The 22,230-nt window shown below is 38.6% G+C and overlaps 1 pseudogene; it reads left to right on the forward strand.

Annotated features, from left to right (window-relative positions):
- Positions 1 to 1,223: 1,223 nt before the first annotated feature.
- LOC136855590 (probable methyltransferase-like protein 24) lies at positions 1,224 to 20,403 on the forward strand (annotated as a pseudogene).
- The last annotated feature ends 1,827 nt before the right edge of the window (positions 20,404 to 22,230 follow it).

Raw genomic sequence — 22,230 nt, forward strand, 5'->3', positions numbered from 1 at the left:
ATGAGCAATCTGCGTGTCGCAGAAGTCCTTCATGGCCTTGTAACCTGTCACGACGTTTGCCTTTTCATCATGACCGAGACCAAGACAAGGTTCCATCTGGTTCCAGAGACTTACAGGCTCCCCAAAAAAGTTTTAGGCCTATAACTCGGTTATAAATCAGGACATCTTATTTGTACTCTTCAAGGATTAAGTCTTTCTAGATAAATCCTAAGAGGTACAACTGGACACAGCAGAGCTTCTTCATTGCCTGCTTAAGCAGTTAACTTATGCAATGTCAAATCTGAGAAGGGTTTTGCATTGACATTTTTAGCCTTAAATAATGGGAGAAAAAAATGTGTCCCCTTGAATACAGCTTTACAAGAAAGAGCTTGAAGCTCACTAATACACTTTGCTATACCAAGGGACAAAGGAAAAAGTGTTCTGAAAGTCAAGTTCTTAAGGGAAGCTTCAATCACTGGCTCTTACTAAAGTAACTTCAATCACAGGCTCTTACTAAAGTAACTTCAAAATATAGGCTATAGGCTACATCCAAATTCTATCCTAAACAAAAGTTTGGAAGACCTCATCCAAAGTCATGAGCAATAGTCAAGTTAGCATGTCCCAGAACTGAAGACAACAAAAAGCAATACCCCACACTTTATGACCTGGAACAGAAAGTTGCTTTGCGCACCTGAATTACTGAAAGCACCTGATTGGGTTATTTACAGAGGTATGGGTGCTGGAAACCAAAGCAGTGGCATTCTGAGAACCTGCTTTAAGGGATACACTTTTGAGACTGCCTCAAAATGTCCTCTGACAGAGTAAGATGGCTTTAACTTTTGCCCGTTTTAACAGGAGCCGAGGTAGATGCAAACAAACGAGTGCTGATCAATGGAGTCATCTTCGGCAAAAAGAAAACAAAGCACAGCACTGTGAATACTGTGACGTACCTGGGACTGGCAGAAATAATATCAGACCACTTCTTACATTTTCATACCAATGAGAAAAAAATAAAATCACACTCATTACCCCTGGCGGGGTAACACCCATGTGACCATTATGTCCAACTGATACATTAAGTTTACACAAAATTCATTCATACAGAACCCAAAGCTTCTATCTCTGCTTGCTGTAGATGTCATAATGCAAAACAGAGAACAAGCACAATACCATATAAGAGAAAAACACACACAAATAGTCAAAAATTATTTAGCCAGGCAACACTGTATGCACAAGGACACAGCATGGAGAATTCTGACAAGAAACTGAACATTCCAATGCCGCCTGTTGGGAAACAGGTAATTACAAGCAGTCCGTCTGGGTTAAACAAGCGTTATTCTAATGTTTACTCTGAATGCTGATAGTACCTAAGGGCACAAAGATGTAAATTAACTTTAACAGCAAGTAAGATTCATCCAAATATTAACACCTTAAGATGGCTGCAAGCCTATTTATCACACAGCAAACACAAAGGTACTAATAAGTAAATAATCCTATTTTTAATATCTCTGTCAAGTTAGCTACCTTTGCAGAAAACCTGAAGGGATGTGGGTGTCAAGCTGTTACGTGTGTGTTTTGCTAGAACTAATAAGAAAGTTTCATAACACCTCAAGGTGGCCTAAAAACCCATTTATCACTCATCAAACACTAATGTTATCAGTAAGTAACTGCTCTTAATTTTCAAGAAATCTTCAAGTTTGTTTGACTTATGGGACAACCTGACCTAAGGTAGGTGTCCATCTGTGATACATGCACTAAGCTTGACTTATTAAAGAAAATCTTTGACAATAGTTGGCTACAGTCCATTGCCTATTCATAACAATTCAAACACCAAAAGTGCTGTTTTGAAGAAGCCTGTTAATTTCTTTGACATTGGATTGAACCTGGTGACAACTGGGTGTCCAGTTGAGACATCTGTGGAATGAATTTGCCCAATTTAACACATGACAGCTTTAGGTGACCCAAAACCTATATTTTTCCTGCATCAAACACCAAAGTCCTAATAAATAAACTCCTAATACTGTATTGAAGAAATCTGCCATGAGGCTTGGACTTTGGAGAGAATATGATGACTTTTGGGTGTTCAGCTGTGAATCCATGTTAAGTCTGACCTATATTTAACAAATCCGACAGTACCAGTAGGTGGCCTGCGGTCTATTCATCACACATCAAATACTAAAGTGTTAATAGGTAAATATTCCTAATTTGAAGAAAACAGTCTAGTTTGTTTGACTGGGGAAAAGTTGACAGTAAGTGGGTGCCCAGTTGAGACACCCTCGTGCTGAAATTATCAATTTAACAAATTGTTTACTGTAACAGCATACAGTGGCCATAAACCAATTTACCACACATAAAATACTACAGTATTAAGTAAATACTAAAAAATTTTAAGAAATCTGTTAACTGTCTGACTTTAGGGAAAACCTGATGGATGATGTGTCTATGTGTAACTAACGTGCTCATCTTCACCTAATTAACAAATCTGATAAAAGTTTAACATGGCCCAAAGTCCATTTATCACACATCAAACAAAAAAGTACTAATAAGTAGATAATCCTGATTTGAAGATATCAGTTATGATTCTTTGACTCTGGGGAAAACCTGATTACAACTAGATGTCCAGCTCTAATCTCGGCCTACTTAAGAAATGTAGTAACACCTGAGGGTGTCCAGCTGTATGTGAGATAAGCACTGACTATTTAAAGAACATGATTATAACATGATGAGTCAAAAAACCTATTTATCCCACTAACAAAATGTTCCTAAAATTTCTTGTCTTGAGAGGAATCTTGATGGCAGCTGGGTGTCCAGTTCTTACATTTTTTAGTTAAAAACCTAACTAATAAAATGATTGGTTTGAGATGCTGTAACATAAACAAATCATTAGGCAAAGTTTCTTCACCACAGAATACGGATAACAGCTAGAGTCTAACTGCAATACTATACATTATGTTTATTTCATTCCATATATAACGAAACTTGGATTAGGGTGGCCCGAAACCTCTTTTTAGGACATCACACACAACTTTCTATACAATAAACCCAATCTTAAAAACAATGTCAAGTTATTCACACTGGGATAATCTGATGGCAACTGAGTGTCCAGTACTGTACATGCTAAGTTGAGCTGAGTAAACTAATCTGATATGGGCTCTATGCCCATTCACTACCCATCAATAAAAATAATATAAATTTTCATAATAAAATTTATTATTTGGATACTTACCTACTGTTAAAGTTAGCTTATATCTCAGCACCAATAGGAGAGTCGGCATTCAAACAAAAGATTGAATGGCTGCCCAGATGACTGTCTAGTTCACCTGTTCTCCACCAAGTGTCTGTTTCGAATGTTTAAGCTCGTCAGAACTCTCCTTGACAGCCCACTAAGTCGTGGGGAGGCTGGGTGGGGTCTATTTTAACAGTAGGTAAGTATCCAAAAAATTTATTTTGTAAAAATTTATATTATTTGGGATGAAACTTACCTACTGTTAAACTTAGCTGATTCCCACATTGAGAAGAGGATGGTGGGTAGTGCAGCTAAACCAAATCCGCTCAGCCAATTGAGCTAAATGTTTCTTGCATGACACGCAAAACATTCTTGCCTGATCTGGAATCCTTTCTGGATCTCGCTGGTGTCAGAAGTTGGATTCAATTCAGGGGAAGGGTCTCATATGTGTGCAGCAAAGAGCAGCCTTGCAGAGAAAACCACTTCAATTCAGCTAGAATGAAATGGAAGCAGTATGAGGGGACCCCTGTGCCTGGGCCCAAAAGCCCTATAAAACGATAGTCACTAAAAATAAATACCTTTATGATATAAAGGAATACTCCTATACAATATATTTACCTTCATGCTCCCCAAAATACTAAAACCTGGGTACAAAGAGCCTAAAAGACTGCTCTTTCCTCAGTTCATGAAAAGACTTTACCCACTACTGGTAGCGGACTAAGGGCTTTACTGTTTCAACATGATTCTGCATACTGAAGGTACTGAACAGCAAAACCAAATTGCACTTCTACTGCGCTGCATTAAACCCACCCTCATGCGACAATTTTTCATCCAACTAAATGAGGTAGCGACAGCTCTCCCACTATGAATATTTACCTTTAATAAAGGTAAATGGTATGGAGCTAGTTCTCATGCACTAGCCCAATCAAATACGTCACAGAGAACTTTGTGTTCTTTGACAATGACATTCTAGGTTTCTAAAACTAAATAACAAAAGGTTAACTTTGCCTCTACCAGGCTTAACCTTTGACAAAGACATTATAAGTTTCTAAAACACAAAAATGTCATTTTCATAATAAAATGACATTTTTATAATAAAACAGTTTTATATTTACTTACCAAATACCTATATAGCTAATACGTTTCATTTATCAGCAGCTTAAATTTGAAAATTCGCGGTAGCATTCCAATATTTTGGTGTAGGTAACTCGCCCCGCCCACTTTCAGGGAAGGATAGGTACAACACTACTAACGAGCCCAATTCATTTATGCACTATGCCCATGAGAGGGGAGGAGGGATGGCTTTGATCATGTAGTTACTATTTTATTATAAAAATATCATTTTTATATAAGTAACTTACCAAGTAACTACATAGCTGAATCCCACACTGACAGGAGATGGGATGCATAGGCATGTACTACTCAAACAAACACTCACGAATGGAGATGAATTTTAAAATAGTAAGTAGTTAACATTGACAATGTTAGTTATAACCTACCTGGTGAGAGAGCTCAAGCAGGAAAATACTGCCTCTGACGCGGCTCATCTCGACCGTAGTGGCGTGGCAGTGAATCCAGAGGCACCTCTACATTAGTGGGGCTTTGCAGCCAAGGAGTACTCCGATGGCTGCCAAAGCATACAAAACAAAAAGCCCTTGCCCTGGGCACAGTACCAAACCAAGACCATGAAACAAAAGTTACACATACACCATAAAACAGATCAGTTACCATCACCCATTCATAACACGACACAATGAATGATGGGTGCTCCAGGTACTCAGTACTCCCCAACTTCCCAAAACTCGACAACTTAATTCAAGGCGAGTAGATAGAGAAGTGTAAGGGTACCCCCTATCCTTCCTCCCCTAATACCCGGCCAGCTACTGATAATGGGCCAAGGGTACTGCAGTTCTCATAAACAGTTTCGATGTCATGTAGATAAAATTTGCAAGCACTGATTTGCACTTACAGAAAGTGGACTGTAAAATAGAAGATAGAGATAAATTCAGCTTGAATGAAAAAAAAGTCGCTACTGCCCTAATTTCGTGGGCTTTAACCTTGCAAATTGGCAAGTCTTCCTCTTGGATCTTCATGTGTGACTCTGAAATCACGCCTCAAGAAGAACACTAATGCATTCTTGGGTAAAGGACAGGTTGGATCCTTAACTGAACACCAGAGGTTAGAGCTCTGCAAATAATACGTAAGTGCTCTTGCTGGACAAAGAGCTCTCTCTTGGTTTGTAGGACCTAGAATGTCTGTTAAACCTTTGATTGTAAATGAGTGATAAAATAGCAAGGAATCTGCTATCTGCGCTACAAAGGTAGACGATGATTCCCCCCCCCCCCAAGTAAAACTGAACATCAAAACATGAACTATGTTTCCATTTAAAGGTATTAGAGCCTGCAAACTACCCTCACTAGCCTAGGTGTAAAGAAGGGAAAGCATAACATGACCTCGCCTAAGTGTGTTTCTAAAAGTTGCCAACTAGTTTATTACTGCCTTGTCTTTACTGTAAGTTTATATTTAAAGAATTTTGTTTATGTTTTTACATTCATCCGTACGGGGTTGGTCCTAAACAAGACCTACTGCACATATCCTAAACTGGTAGTTAGCCTACCTTACTACAGGGGCGTGTTAGTAGTCTTCAGTTTTATCAAAATATTTGGCTCAAAATTAATTCATCATTATTTACCTACACAAATAGGATAACTTACCTGATATGACCTCTTCTTTTATAGGAAATATCCACTGGTCTCCTCATCAGAGATTCCTGAGCCTTAGTGGTCCACATTACTAGTTTCTTGTATTTGCATGAGCTATTTTCTCGAAAACAGTACCCGCAGTCTCCAAGATTTGCAGACTTACGAAACGATGATCGCGTAATTGGTTATTAATATTCAAAATAAGCTGTTGACGGTAGCCTATACGTCGAGTCATCCAAAAAGGGGTTTGTTTACTTCTGTTAACTGCCATGGATCCTGGAATCACACTAAATAACTCTGACTTTTCTGTAGGAATCTGCCTTTTCACGGAATATCTTTCTTTCAGCTTCAACTGGTGAATGTGAAGAAAAGTACTCTGAACTACAATTCCAGAGTAGAAGCGCAAAAACGAAAGGCAAAAATACCTATATCCTCAAAATTAATGTCATTTTTAGGAATCGGAATTAATAACGGAAAATAAACATTTCTATAATTGTTACTGTTAATTAACATAATATAAAAAATAAAGAAAACTAACAATCTGTTATGTAACGCTAAGAAGGTATTATATTTCTGATATTTTGAAAAACGTTTTTCACACGGGCAAACGTACCAAACGCAGCTTTTATTTGGAAACTATGTATTGCCAGCAATAAATTTCCTCTCTAAATAGTCCACAAACGACTCCAATCTCAATTACTCCACGAACTTATACCTAGCAACAATGCCATTTCTTTTTGCGCCATATACTTTTGGTTTTAGATACAGTGCCAAATCTTTCTCTGTCACCTCCTTTTGGATTCAGATACTTAGAACAACTACCATTTCCTAATATTAAAACTTAAACAGGGGCAGATATACTGTAGATTCTACCAACATCACACTTGAAAGGAAGAGGTGCACAGTTCCTTTTCCTTCTTGCAAACGTTTCCAAGCACATTTTCATCACCAGGTCTAATGATGCAGAAGAAAGTGATGTGATCAATATCTAACAAAACGGGTTGATAAAACACCAATAAAACGAAACTAGATTAAAAACATAAACTAAACACACATATAACTGAAAAACTTACTGACTCATATGGACATTCATAAACCAAGAAAAGCGATCAAGGGTTAAAAACAAATATTAAATGTTATAAAGAGGTGCAGAAGAAGGCTGAATATTTAAAGATAGAATCAGCTGACTGTTACCTAATGACTGCAGAATACGGAGAGAGGTTTCATCTGCGGTTTGGTCTCTGGTTCCAAGATTATCCTGAGAAATGCAAGATTTGCATCTGTAAGCATGTTCGTTAATGTTGTAAAATTTATTCTCACACAATGTAACATTTTCTATGGCTGACTCCACATTGAGTAAGTATTTTTTCGCGTTGTTTTGGAGGAATAGAGATAAGTTCGGAAATTACTGAAATCCATTTGCTCTTCGATTCCTAACACCAGCCAGCTTAGGAATAAGTCTATAAAAGTATTTCTTAATAATCATCGTGTCATTCGTATACGGTAAAAGTGGGAACAAAATCAAGATTAGGTACCGTACGCGCAGGAACTTCCGGCTGAAACTTATTATTCAAAGATTTCTTGAGATATTTGCCAAATATATGTTTTGAATTGTAGTTAAGAAAATAGTCTAAAAAATCCCTTCTCTGTGAAATTCAAGCCAGTCTGAAGAGAGAGAGAGAGAGAGAGAGAGAGAGAGAGAGAGAGAGAGAGAGAGAGAGAGAGAGAGAGAGAGAGAGAGAGAGAGAGAGACAAAAGGCTCTACACAATAATGAAAAAACACGCTCATCCTGAAAAGGATAAAAGCACTGCTATTTCCACGAGCAACATTTCAGCCCTAAACTGCGACTCCTAACAAGTTTTTCCTAAATCATAATTATCCTGCAAAGACTACATCGATTACATAATGTCGTCAGAATTGACAGAGTTGAAATGCGGTTCTTTTTGAAATCTTAAATTCAGACGTTTCATGAACATGCGGTCATACCTGCATAATAATAAAAAAAAAACATTGAAGCTTAATTCTTGAATGAGGACATGAATAACTTCGGCATTGCACGCCGAGAAAACAAAAGAGAAACGCAGCGAAGTCCACCGACGTACCCGGAAAACACAGCTGAAAACCTGCAGGAAATTCGACGGGTTTATCCGACCACGTAAATTGAGCTGCTGGGTTCTCCTCTTACCTTGTGGGGAGATCGAGAAGCGCTTGTATAACTGTGCTCTGTTTGATCGTGAGTAAATTTTAAATGCGTGTGGCTCTTAAGAACCCGGAGAAATGTGAATATTATTTAACGACACTATACTATGTGAGTTGACCAATTTCGACAATAACACGCGAAAGTGAGGAATTAAATACTGTTTCGTTCTCAACTGTGAATTATAATCGAGCTCACCATACGACTGTGAACTGAGGACAGACCCAAGAGCAAACACGTCATAAACGCCCCATAGGCAAACGTCGATTGCGTAGACCAAGGTCTATATATAGACCTTAGCGCAGACGTCGTTACAAGAGAAACAGAGCGACGGGAAACTAACAAAGCAGATTTTTACCGCCACGTTATGTTCAAGGTACAACTAACTGATATCATCGAAGACTCAAACACTCCATGATAGATGTTCTTCCCTCATTTCTCCCAAACAGTTTTATCAAAGTAAGTGAGCATTCATTGTATGTGATAGCATGTTTTTCTATATTAAGCTTATGTTTAAATGGGTGGATGTGCTGTATATACTTATAAAGATAGGCTACTTATAACTGTCTTTTCGACTGCTGAAGAAAATGAGAATCCACATGATAGATAAATCGACCGACAGATGCTGTAGGTAGCTAGAATCTGAAGGATAATAAAATGATAGGGGTTATTATTGTTACAGATAGCTACTGCAGCTGATCAATTTATTCTAAATTCTGCCCAAATTATCTGTAAGTCAAGAAGGTTCAACGATGCAAATTTAAAATTTGTCACCCTAATATGAGTGATCATACAATATCCCCAGTTAGGGAACAACCTGAAAGGTAAATCTTATAAATGGGGTTGAAATGGATGGAATATAGAGTTTAGGGCCCAAAGGCCATGCACTGGGACCTGTGAGGTCATTCAGAGCTGGAAAGGAAATTGAAAGTAGGTAGTTTGAAAGGTGTAACTGTAGGAAAACCTCGCAGCTGCACTACGAAATGATTGTTAGGAGAGGGTGGATAGCAAGATGGAAGAAAGAGAATATGAATGGAGGTACAGTAAAAAGAATGAAAGGGGTTGCAGCTGGGGGCCGAAGGGACGCTGCATAGAGCCTCTAGTAATGCCTACAGTACACTGTGAGGTGCAATGACGGCAATACCCCTCCCTACGGGTTATAAGTGGGGTTCGGGGAAGGGACAGGCCTCCACCACGAAACCGCAGCAAGAAGGTCAACGTTCTTCCCTCTCTCGAGAAAGGGCCCGGAGTCTCCATGACCTCTCGTCAATCCTCAGATTCATATCCAGTGCTCTCTTAGCTGAAGTACCTTCGAATATCCGACCTTGAAGATGACCCTTACTTCTATAAACAGTTTGTATTAAGTATCAATTAATCGCTCGTAATGCCTTTAATTTTAGGAAAGTTCCTAAGTCTACACATCCTAGTCATAATATGTCTCACAGTTCACAGAGCACGCATTGCAATTAGTTTTGAAGTTCGGTATGATATGGCACAGAGAGAGAGAGAGAGAGAGAGAGAGAGAGAGAGAGAGAGAGAGAGAGAGAGAGACTCTCTCCTAAATACCTAAACCATGGCAAATTTTTGGCTGCTTCACGTCAATCATTAATCAGCATTCATTATACAACAGCTTCCTCATTAGCAGTCATTATCGACGTGCGTCACACGGCCAACTCACATAATTCATTACCGTAGTCGCATATATGAGTGCTCATTTTCTGTCGGTGGGAATCACTTGTTAGTTATTTGCTCTTTCCTTGTTTTCTGAGACCGTATTTTCATCGTGAGGCAAAATGTCATTTAGTATAGGCCGGCACTTTCCGATGTCCAGGCCTGTCTCTAGGATGAAAGGTTTCGCAGAGACTTCAAAGTATGTTGTAAGGTACTAAAAATTCGAATAAAAATGTTATTATATAACAAACTGTTTATTTTACAGATCCGCGACACATGACAGCAAATCTTATCAAACTAAATAGAGGGAAACGGCGCAGGAGAAACCCGACAAACAAAGGAAGGCCAGAAATATTTGGGAAAGTCACTCGTGTTACTAGACAGTAATCAACTGTTTTACAATCAGACCTGCATTATTCGACTTTTCTTCTTGTTCTCTCCTGTCTTCAGTGACTGCGCAGGTGAATATACTTCCCAGCTAAAGACTATGCCAAACAAAATACTGCCGAATTGCGTGAACAGATAATTAATAGAGTTTAGCGACTGAAAAGAATATCAAAGGCCATCTCACCGGGAACCCGAATATGCAAACCATACGATGGCGGATCAGAGTTCCTCCATCGGCGCTCACCAAAATCGTGCTGATGGTGGCTGGGGCCTGGGTGGGTTTGGGAGTTCTGCAACAGCTCCCTTTTGCCCACCCGGGCATTGAATACCTCTGGAAGCCATGGGTAGAAAGTATGGATACCAAAATGTACCGCCCACCAGCGAACCCACTCATCAATTATGCCTCCATAAAGGTATGTAACCGCCCTCTGGCGATATGTTTATGAACTTAAGTTAGAATGATCACTTGGTTTTATATCGTATTGAATTCAATATAGAATTTAGGCCAAAGGCCAAGCGCTGGGACCTATGGGGTCATTCAGCGCTGGAACGGAAATTGACAGTAATAGGTTTGAAAGGTGTAACAGGAGGAAAACCTCAAAGCAGTTGCACTATGAATCAATTGCAAGGAGAGGAAAGTAAAACGGAAGAAAGAGAATATGAAAGGAGGTACAGTGAAAGGAACGAAAGGGGTTGCAGCTGGGGCCGAAAGCACGCTGCAAAGAACCTTAAGTAATGCCTGCAGTGCACCGCATGAGATACACTGACGGAGCTACCCTCCCACGGAGACCTGGTTTTATATAGTTTTGTGGAATGACGAAAAAGAAAAGCATTTAAGCGATTCAAGGTTTATTTTTTTTACTAGGTTCATCAGAAATTATGAATATTTTTATTCGACGGGAAATGAATGTACCTAACATGTTAACCAAAATCACATATCCTGAAAGTTCAGCTGAGATTAATTTGGGTCACTTCATTATTATTCATGAGGTGCCAGTTTCTCATGGAACAAACTAATAAGACTTAACTTGCTTACTGAAAAGAATTCTTTGCTGAACAGTGTGATCAGCTGTGGAAGAAGAAACAACCAAAGCTAAAGGTTTCATGACAGAATAAATAAATTAACGAAATCAATATACAAAAAAACTCATTAATTACATCAAAGAACTCACAGCTACACTGCAGATAATACATAAAATAGTCCACAAAAATTGAATTCGAATGAAGTACACTAATGTAGAAAAGAAATGAACCTGTTAATTTACGGGAAGCTCTAAGGGCTGATCTTCAAACATTAAAAGCAAAATTATTTACAAAAATCGTTACTGCTGGAAAGTAGAGTATTCTAATCAGTCAGTCTAGGTTAAAGAACCTGCTAATTATCTCTTTCATCTGAGTAGTGACTTCTCCCCGCAGGAGGGTAGTGCCGCCAGTGCACTTCGTGAGGCTCACTGTAGGCATTACTTGAGGTTCTTTGCAGCGTGCCTTTCTTAGGCCCCTAGCTGCGACCCCTTTCGTTCCTTTCACTGTGCCTCCTTTCATATTCTCTTTCCTCCACTTGACTTTCCACCCTCTCCTAACAACTGATTCATAGCGCAACTGCTTTGAGGTTTTCCTCCCGTTACACCTTTCAGACCTTTTACTGTCAATCTGCGTTTCAGCGCTGAATGACCTCATAGGTCCCAGTGCTTGGCTTTTGGCCTAAATTCTATATTCAGTTCAGCTAAGTATTTCTGACATCGGGAATATAATAGCCTACGTGTGCATGTGAGACGGAACTAGACCTATTGAGAAAGTCACAGGTTTACACTGCCTTGTCTCTATCTTATCGGTCCCCTGACCAACAAACAACTTCTCTGTATTTTTAAAAACACTTCTAGTTTTACCTAACTGGGTGTAATTACGGCACACAAATATAACACTATTTAGGTGAAGTGGTGAAAAACTAGATGCGCATACTTCAGAAGAGTCAAATCATTCAAGTAACAAATTATCTGAGGCGAAAACTGCCAAGAACAAGATTTATATAGATCCGAATAACCAAAGCTTGTGTATCATGCGATTTCAGAAAATCTCAGTAATGATTTAAGATATTATTATATAACCTTAAGAACCAAAAAATTTCCCCAAATAAAAATAGTCGATTAAAACAAGTAGTTCACGGATATATAGTAAAATATCTGGAAAAAAAATCCATGATGCACAATAAAGCTAAACAATTTTTAATAAATTACCTTAGTTCTTTTTTGGGATTTTGTTTCTATAAATGCTGGCTACAAGATTTCAGTGTAAAACAGACATTACATTCTTGGCAATTGAGAAAACAACAATTATCACAAGACTTAAAAATAAATGGAAGTTAAAAAATTTTGTCTTCATCACTGACAAAAATAAACAATATTATTACGTAATAAGGAACTCATAATAATTTATATTATTACTCAACGTATGTGGAGCTGTTAACGGAAAAACTTCCAACAGTTCCCAGATCACAGGCAAAAAACTTCTGCCCATGAGTCACTGACATCCCAAAATGAAAGCCCCTCCCCCACCCGTCCCGCACGATAAGATGAGGCTGCCGATTGCCAATTTCTTTTCAACTAATGTGTTGCACTGATTATCCTTCTGCATGCAATATGCTACCTGAATTTTGTTAGTACGCACGATGCTGATACTATTATAAATTGATTCAAGTGATATCAGTTGGAAATTTATGTTTTTATTTTGTGGAAAATAAGTAATGCCTAAATGAACAACTTACTTTTTAACTGGTTTCTTTCCGAGCACTGTCTACAACATTCCGTCCAAGATAAATTGGAGAGACTGTGCTTTCCAATAAAGGGCACTTCGTCACTTTGTCAATGGTTGCTCATCTTCCGAGGAACAAGTCTTTGCTATTGTCAAGTCACAGCCTCACAGGCACAGAACCAAAGGAAATCACTGAGTGAAAGGTGTTCACGGCACAGAGCAGTTTGGCAGCCGCGATTAGACTGCTCTAGGAGCAGTACTACAGACTACAGTCGCGGTCTTCGAGTAAGACCTCTGGGAACAGTCCTCTCAACAACGCCACCTGATAGCCGAATAGCTGGGTCGTAATCATTGGTCGTAGTTGCATCTGGGGAAATCAATGTATTACAAAGATCGTGCCCAGAGTGCTTTAGAGTTACTAGTCATTAACAGCAATCAACATTTGTAATATGAAATACCGTGAAATGTAAAACAACCCGAAAGCTGACATTAGATGTAAACACAGGCTCGTTGTAGTAGTTGGAACGTTAAGTTAGGCTACAATTATGATTTCATGACTATGAATGGAAAATATTACCGCTTATGATCTTGCTTTCTTGGATATGTCATATTACAGGTCTTCAAGAAAGAGGACGGTGATAAATAACTTGTAAGCTTTTGTCATGGTCTGGTGTCTATTAAACTGCGTAACTGAATTTTCGACCATGCGCTAACCTGGGTGAATAAAAGCACTAATACATAGGTAACATGATTTATACTTGGCATGAGTAAAACCGTTGCACACACTGAAAATGTAAGATTTCTCGTGTGTATAGAAATGAGCACACAGTCCAGAAATTGCTCTGGAAACTTTACAGGTAATGTTACTTGACATAATTTATTGAATTTTCCAGAGTTGAGAACTGTAATCATAGTTTACCAAGTTGAAAGAATGAGTTCAAGTCAATTTTTCTTATATATCCCAGGACGACACAGAATATCCAGAATGGGACCCAACCCACCTGCAGAAACTCCTAGAATCACCGACGACCACGTGTAGGCATCAGGTCTCTCTGGGTGGAACTTTTACTGCGGGAACTGTCAAACCTGCAAAAAAGATGGAAACAAATATGTTTGCTTTGATAACGATGTAAGGTAAGCAGTCTCTAACAATCGAATTATTGTTGTTCTTTCTGCTCAAGGTGGTCCACTGACAGGTCACTAATAACACAAGATGCGGGTTTCAGGTGGTCCATCAATTTTTTTGTACAGTGACCGCATCCTAAAGAAACTTTTCTGTCCTCAGAACGAAAGCTTGTGCAGAAGTTGGAGCTATCCAAGCACCTGTATTCACCGAGGAAAGTCTGTAGCTCCCATACAGATGATTAATTTTATCTAACCTTATTCTCCCTAGGCAAGAGGCCGACAGTATTCCACAACTGGTTGACTTTAAACCCAACATCCAAAATGTTAAAAATAAACGATCTTTTCAGGTACTCTTTCTTCTTTGTGGTAGGTAAGATCAAAGCAATAAGAGATTTACGTGCCGAGCCAAAACTTTCAAAAGCCTCGGAAACTTCTTGACTATTATTTTTATATTCTACTTTCTTATCTTATGTTTTTCATTATCACCAACTCTAAGAACATTTATATAAAGTTCGCATGAATACATTTCATAAGCTAGTAGCCCTCAAATAAAGAAAAATAACTTTCCTATGCATATTTGACAACTGCAAACAACGGCATAGGTTCCTGGTGTTCCATTACTTTCAAAGTTGTATGAATGATGAAGACAGAATGCGATTCCTTAAGTTGTATCAATTCAACCAACTACAGCCCAAGGTCAAGAAAGACATGGTCTACCCAATTGGGCGGAGTCGTCTCCCACCTGGCGATGACGTAGGCGATGACGTATCTTAGAGGTACCTGCTCATTACGGCAATTCACTGGCTGACGCAATAAGGTAGACAAAGCTCCGCCTACATGGGGGGATTTTGGGGGAAAGTGAGCAGACCTTCTCCTTCTCTTAACCTTGCTGCAGACACATCCAGCGAACCATCTAGAAGGAAAAAACAAAAGTGCAAAATATGAAGAAATTAAAAGATTGAAATAAAATCTCCAACATTTCTCAGTTATCAATGTTTTATATTTTCACTTGTTCCAGGCCAATACCAGGAAACTGTCTGATTTACTCTTTCGGGGTAGGCGGAGAGATAACGTGGGACAGGGCAATGCTGAAATTCAACTGCTCCATTTACGCCTTCGACATGACAACTGAATGGGATAACGGAGTTGTTGGCCACGGGTTTCACTTCCTGAACGTTGGAATTGACAAAACGAATTATGATGTAAGTTGCCTTCTCAGGGAGGATTCTGTTTCCTCTTTGTTTTCATGCTCGGTTCTGTATATCTTTAATACATTTCCTTTATTATTATTATTATTATTATGATTATTATTAAAACATATAGCCCAATTCTTATGGGACAAGCCCACAGGGGCCAACGACTTGAAGTGAAGCTTCCTAAAGCCCCGTCCACACCAGCGGGCACTGCCCGACGGGCAAACACTGTTCCCATAACCTGTTCCACTATACTGAGCGACTGAGTATGGAGCCAGAGCGATGCGATTGTCTGGTAACACTGCTTCAGAAGCGAGAGGAAATATAAAGAGCTGCAAGTGCCCGACGTGCATGCCCGCTAGTGTGGACAGGCCATAAGAATATGGTGTTCATTTGAAAGGAGTTACAGAAAATAACAGGAAATGCAGAAAGAAGAGACCACTTACTAGGAAAGAAAAAATAAATCAATAAAAGATTAAATGTAAATGAATGATTAAAATACAATGTGAATTGTTTCACGGTCGATTTGCTTTTCAAATAAGAGTCTAACATCCGCACTCTAGGAAGTAACCTTGACTGGTTCTACAAATTGGAGAAATAACCAGACGGCGGTATGTTACGAAGACAGAGTCGCCAACTTGTGCTGGCATTAGCTTACGTAAGGTTCTAGCAGAATGCTCATTCAATATCTATCCATAAAACTTTGCTCAGGATACTTATGAGGAAATGCTCAATTATTTATGCACCCTGCAAGTGACGCCCGTAGGGGGATAGTGCCGTCAGGGCACCTCATGTGGTGCAACGTAGGCATGACTTTAGGTTCTTAGCAGCGTCCCTTCGACCCCTAGCTGCAACCTCTTTCATTCCTTTTGCTCTACCTCCGTTCATATTCTCCTTCTCCCACCTGACTTACCACCCTCTTCTAACAACTGTTTCACAGTGCAACTGCGAGGTTTTTTCCCAGTGACACCTTTCAAACCTTCTTGCTGTCAATTTCCTTTTCAGCGATGAACGACCTTATAGGTCCCAGCGCTTGGCCACTGGCCTATATTCTATAATCCAATCTAAACCCTGTAAGTGACAAATATCACAGGCTACAGTAGAGAAGACAAACATGACTGATTTTCAATGTTTATTCTCTAATGTTGAACTCTGAATGTTTTACAGATGTTAGTAAATGAAATTTGAGGTTTAAACGATGCATCGACATAACTGGTAGTTTAAGTTCACCATTTTTATATAGGGGCATGAATGCGCAGATCACCATTATTAGAGCTGGCCAACAAGAATCAAAGCAATGCAGAGTACTGCAGGTATTAAGGTTCTTTGCGGCGTCCCTTCGGCCCCTAGCTGCAACCCCCTCCATTCCTCTTACTACACCTCCGTTCATATTCTCTTTCTTCAATGTTACTTTCCACCCTCTTATAACAGTTCTTTTATAGTGCAACTGCTTTGAGGTTTTCAGGTTTTCCTCCTGTTACACCTTTCAAAAACCTCCTTTACTCTCAATTCACAGGTAGCAACTGGGTCTTTTTGTCATTCCAAAACAAAGCAGTATATCCTTTCGTTGTGAGCAAATATGGTTAAAATAAACAGTAGCAACGTCTTTTTGTCATGGGAAAACACATATATCCTCTGTGACTTAAAATAAACTGGGTAAAGTGAACTGATTAAGTCAATTTCGACTCATCCCCTCGAGCCAAAATTCCCAGTAATGAGACTAGGTAAAAATAACCATAATCTGGCAATCTTTATTGTTTATTTAATTAGCTGTTTGCATCGTTTCCACAGGCTCACCTCAATATGACGAACGAGGACAAAGAGAACCCCCGTTTCAAGGAAAAAATGGGATTCTTCAGAACGCTGCCCGCCATTCGGGACGTTCTTGGACACAAGGAGCGTCCCATTGACGTCCTGAAGCTAGACATAGAATTCACGGAGTGGGAAGTGTTCGAAGGCATCTTCAACTCCACGGAGAATTCCCGAGTCCTCGATGACGTGAAACAAATAGCATTAGAGGTGAGCATGTCAAGGGCGATTGTTACTGTTTGCTGTTTTTTTTTTTATTTTGTGTTCTGTAAAAGAGGACTGTTGAGATGGCTATTTCTGTCCGTCTGTACTTTTTCTATCCGCCCTCAGATCTTAAAAACTACTGTGAGGCTAGGAGGGCTGCAAATTGGTATGTTGATCATCCACCCTCCAGTCATCAAACATACCAAATTCCAGCATTCTACCCTCAGTAGTTTTTTTTTTATTTAAGGTTAAAGTTAGCCATGATCGTGCTTCTGGCACCGTTATAAGTACCAACAACACAGGCCACCACCGGCCCGTGGCTGAAAGTTTCGTGGGCTGCGGCTGAGAGTTTCATGGGCCGTGGCTGAGAGTTTCATACAGTATTACACGGCGTACAGGAAACTCGATTGCACCGAAGAAACTTCGGCGTATTTTTACTTGTTTCCCAAGGGTCCCAGTCCACCGATATAGAATAGAACGTAGGGTTTCGGCCAAAGGCCAAGCACTGGGACCTATTAGGTCATTCAGCGCTGAAACGGAAACTGACAGTAAAAAGGTCTAAAAGGCGCAACAGGAGAAAAACCTCAAAGCAGTTGCACTATGAATCAATTGTTAGGAGAGGGTGGGAAGTAAGAAGGAAGAAAGAGAATATGAACGGAGGTACCGTAGAAGGAAAGATGTTGAAGCTAGGGGCCGAAGGGGCGCTGCAAAGAACCTTAGGTATTGGCTACAGTGCGCCGCATGAGGTGCAATAACGGCTCTACCCCAGTACGGAGGAGATCCGCGAACTCAATTCATCACAGACATTATAACGCAGATACAGTCTGGGATTCTTTTTTTTTATACACTACGTATTCCACATTAATAGTCAAATCTACACTGTTAGAGTACTAAGAAAAAAAAAAAGTCTAATTTTTTCCTGAACTTGATATTTTCAGTCCTCCTGATATCGAGCGGGAGCTTATTGCATAATCTTGGAGGGGAAAATTTAAAAGGTCTGAAGCCCTCATTCGAAACTGCATCTTGGCTCCACTACCTTGAGTCTATCTGTAGCTATTCTTGTGCTGACTCCGTCCCTTGGGTGTATTATACGCAGCAAGGCGTTCAAATATTTGGAACACCCAGGCTTGACAGCTTGGTAAGTCATTACATATATTCTAACCCTGTCACTCAGTGTAGGCACCACCTTTTATTAAGGTAGACTTTTAAACCTTATGAATAACGAAGTGATGCTAAAAAAAATCTAAGATCGAAATTCCGGTTTCTCCAACAGGAGTAATCTCCGTAGTGCCGTCAGTGCACTTCTTGTGGTGCACTGTAGGCATTACTTAAGGTTCCTTGCAGCGTGCCTTCGGCCCCTAGCTGCAACCCCTTTTTTTCTTTTTACTGGACCTCCTTTCATATTCTCTTTCTTCCACTTTACTTTCCGCCCTCTCCTGACAATTGATTCATAGTGCAACTGTGAGGTTTTCCTCCTGTTACACCTTTCAAACTTTTACTGTCAATTTCTCTTTCAGCGCTGAATGACCTCACAGACAGGAGTATTAAGCAGAGAACGAGCTACATAATTTGCAATAACTGACTCGCAGATTAATGAAGGCTTGTTAAAAAAAAAATAAATACTTTCCAGATACATCTAGACGACTTCAAGAAACCCTCAGCCGCTGACCGAGTCGCTGGCGGACGCCGAGTAGAGAAGATATTGCAGGATTTGTATGAGCACGGCTTCCACATGGCCCATACAGAGCTCAACAGCGCATTCCAGGTACCACTGGCCGCCGCATTTTCTGCCATCTGATATTTAGGAGTTTATGTTTCTGTAGGATAGCGCCTTTATATACGTATATTAGTTTTATTACTTTTATGAATACTGTCGCATTGAATGTTTATAAGTAGGAGTATAAATAGACATATATATATATATATAATATATATATATATATATATATATATATATATATATATATATATATATATATATATATATATATATATATATATATATATATATATATATATATATGTATGTATATGCTGTATTTGCATAGTGGTCCTGTGGATGAAGAATATGAGTTCCTGACATGAAAATAAAGAAGGGGATACCAAGACTTTCGACTTTTATTATAGTCATCTTCAGGATACCTTGCAGACGGCTTTATAATAAAATTCGAAAGTCTTGGTATCCCCTTTTTTTCATGTGAGGATCTCACATACATACACACACACACACACACACACACACACACACACACACACACACACACACACACACACACACACATATATATATATATATATATATATATATATATATATATATATATATATATATATATATATATATATATATATATAGAATCTACTGGTCACTTTTTACCAGGTACATATGTATTTGTAATAGCCACAATGCCCTCTTAACTTCCCTGAATTCTCCGCGCTTTTTGGATACAGTTGGTTGACACTACAAAGCCTTAAGATCCAAGTGCAAGAAATATGAAGAAATTATGATGTCCAGTTCGTATCCTGCTTCCGGACATCATAATTTTTCACTGCATTTGGACATGATGTCCAGTTCGTATCCTGCTTCCGGACATCATAATTTCTTCACAATTCTTGCACTTGGACCTTAAGGCTTTTCAGTGACAAGCGTATCCAAAAAAGCGCGAAGAATTGAGAAGTAAAGAGGGCATTGTGGCTATTACAATTACATATATATATATATATATATATATATATATATATATATTATATATATATATATATATATATATATATATATATATATATATATATATATATATATATATATATATGTGTGTGTGTGTGTGTGTGTGTGTGTGTGTGTGTCGTTCATGTATGTAATATTAATTCTTTTCTATCCTCTAATGCCTTTTATGCTCTGAATGGAAAGATTCGAAATCTCTGTGTGATTTTGTTCCTTACCTTTTTGCAGGTTCACGCAGACGTTCGAGGCCAGGTCATTCCTCTGTTCAGAGAATCACTCTTCCTGAATCGACCGTAGCGTATTCAATTACTGCTCTTTCGCAAAAAGTCTAAAGTTTCAAGAAATGTTTATTAAGAGTGACCTTACCCGACGAAGGAAGACCAAGATTGAGCACTCGATGTTAGAAGAACCATTTCCTTAAAGATTTAGACTTAATAAAAACGTAAATAATCTTGTTATATGAATTTTAGCCTAGACACAACTTTGGAGAAAATAAAAACACCATTTCAAACGATACTGTGAAATATGTTTTAACAGGCTGTTAAGGAGAATTATAGACAAAAAAAAAATCAATTCAGAAACACTGTGGAAATGAATTTAGGTACTTCAAAGTAGTGTTAGTCTCACCATTAATAAAATTACCTCTCCTTTCACTTTCCAAAGTGAAAGGAATGAAAAGATTCTGATAGCTTGATACTTCTGCTGAAGCAGGGACTCGAAACTTGGCTCAACAAGACATCATCAAGCAATGTAGGCTAGTGAAAAAATCCACATTGATGTTATTGTAAATGTTTAAATATAATATATATATATATATATATATATATATATATATATATATATATATATATATATATAGTATATATAGTATATACAAGAGCTTTCGAATTGAGCCTAACTGAATATAGAATTTAGGCCAAAGACCAAGCACTGGGACCTATGAGGTCATTCAGCGCTGAAACGGAAATTGACAGTAAAAGATTTGAAAGGTGTAACAGGAGGAAAACCTCGCAGTTGCACTGTGAATCCATTGTTAGGAGAGGGTGGAAAGTACGATGGAAGAGAGAATATGAAAGGAGGTACAGTAAAAGGAACAAAAGGGGTTGCAGCTAGGGGCCGAAGGCACGCTGCAAAGAACCTTAAGTAATGCCTACAGTAAACTGCATGAGGTGCACTGATAGTACTACCCCCTACGGCGGGGGTATAGCCTACGACTGACGCAAATAACTGTAGAAAAATAATTTTTTTAAAGCCGTTTGCTTTAATATCATAACAATTTGCAACGAAGTAAAAAAATTCTCATTTCTGCTATAATAACAATTGATAAACTCTTACCGTGTAATAAAATCAAAGCTTACGAATGCATGTGAACAGAGTAGCAATAAAAATGCACCCACCTCGACAGTTCATAGCTGACTGTAACAAATTACATTCCTCTGATACCCGTTATGCTCCCACCTTGCATATATATATATATATATATATATATATATATATATATATATATATATATATATATATATATATATATATATATATATATATATATATATATTGCTATAAGTATCACTACTTCGCAGCCCTCTATGTTAACTTTTATGAAAACAACACACAGAGACAGAGAGACACTCCTTAAGACACTCTCTGTTAATCAGAACCTGACAATTAAGTTCGTCAGGGTCAGTACTCTCCCTCGCTAAGCCCCTTCAGAGCACTTGCCCTGATCTGTTTTTGTGACTTTACTGACATAAAAACTCTTCTCCCCAGACAGAACCCTTCCTTCTCAGGCGACCACGTGAATGGCCTGCAGCAGGAATTAACAGGAATCACCCTCGACAGGCAGGACACCTGAATTGCCCAGGGCAGCGAACACCGGCAGTAAACCAAGGTCATATAAGGATGACCCAGGGTCAACAACAGAAGAAGCAGCCAGACCACTGACCCAGTGACACGCCACTGTGCGCTACCTTGTCACCGAGCAACCGCTCACCTATTTTGTGTGGCCTATCACCTGCCATCCAAGTGCTACCTTAAAGTGCAACGTGTAGAAGTCCATATATATATATATATATATATATATATATATATATATATATATATATATATATATATATATATATATATATATATATATATATATATATATATATATATATATATATATATATATATATATATATATATATATATATATATATATATATATATATATATTACGTTTCATAGAGTGGGATTACTACAATTGATATCGTTGTTGTTATAA

The sequence above is a fragment of the Macrobrachium rosenbergii genome, chromosome 32, assembly GCF_040412425.1.
Source record: "Macrobrachium rosenbergii isolate ZJJX-2024 chromosome 32, ASM4041242v1, whole genome shotgun sequence".
In the NCBI taxonomy this organism is placed as follows: domain Eukaryota; kingdom Metazoa; phylum Arthropoda; class Malacostraca; order Decapoda; family Palaemonidae; genus Macrobrachium; species Macrobrachium rosenbergii.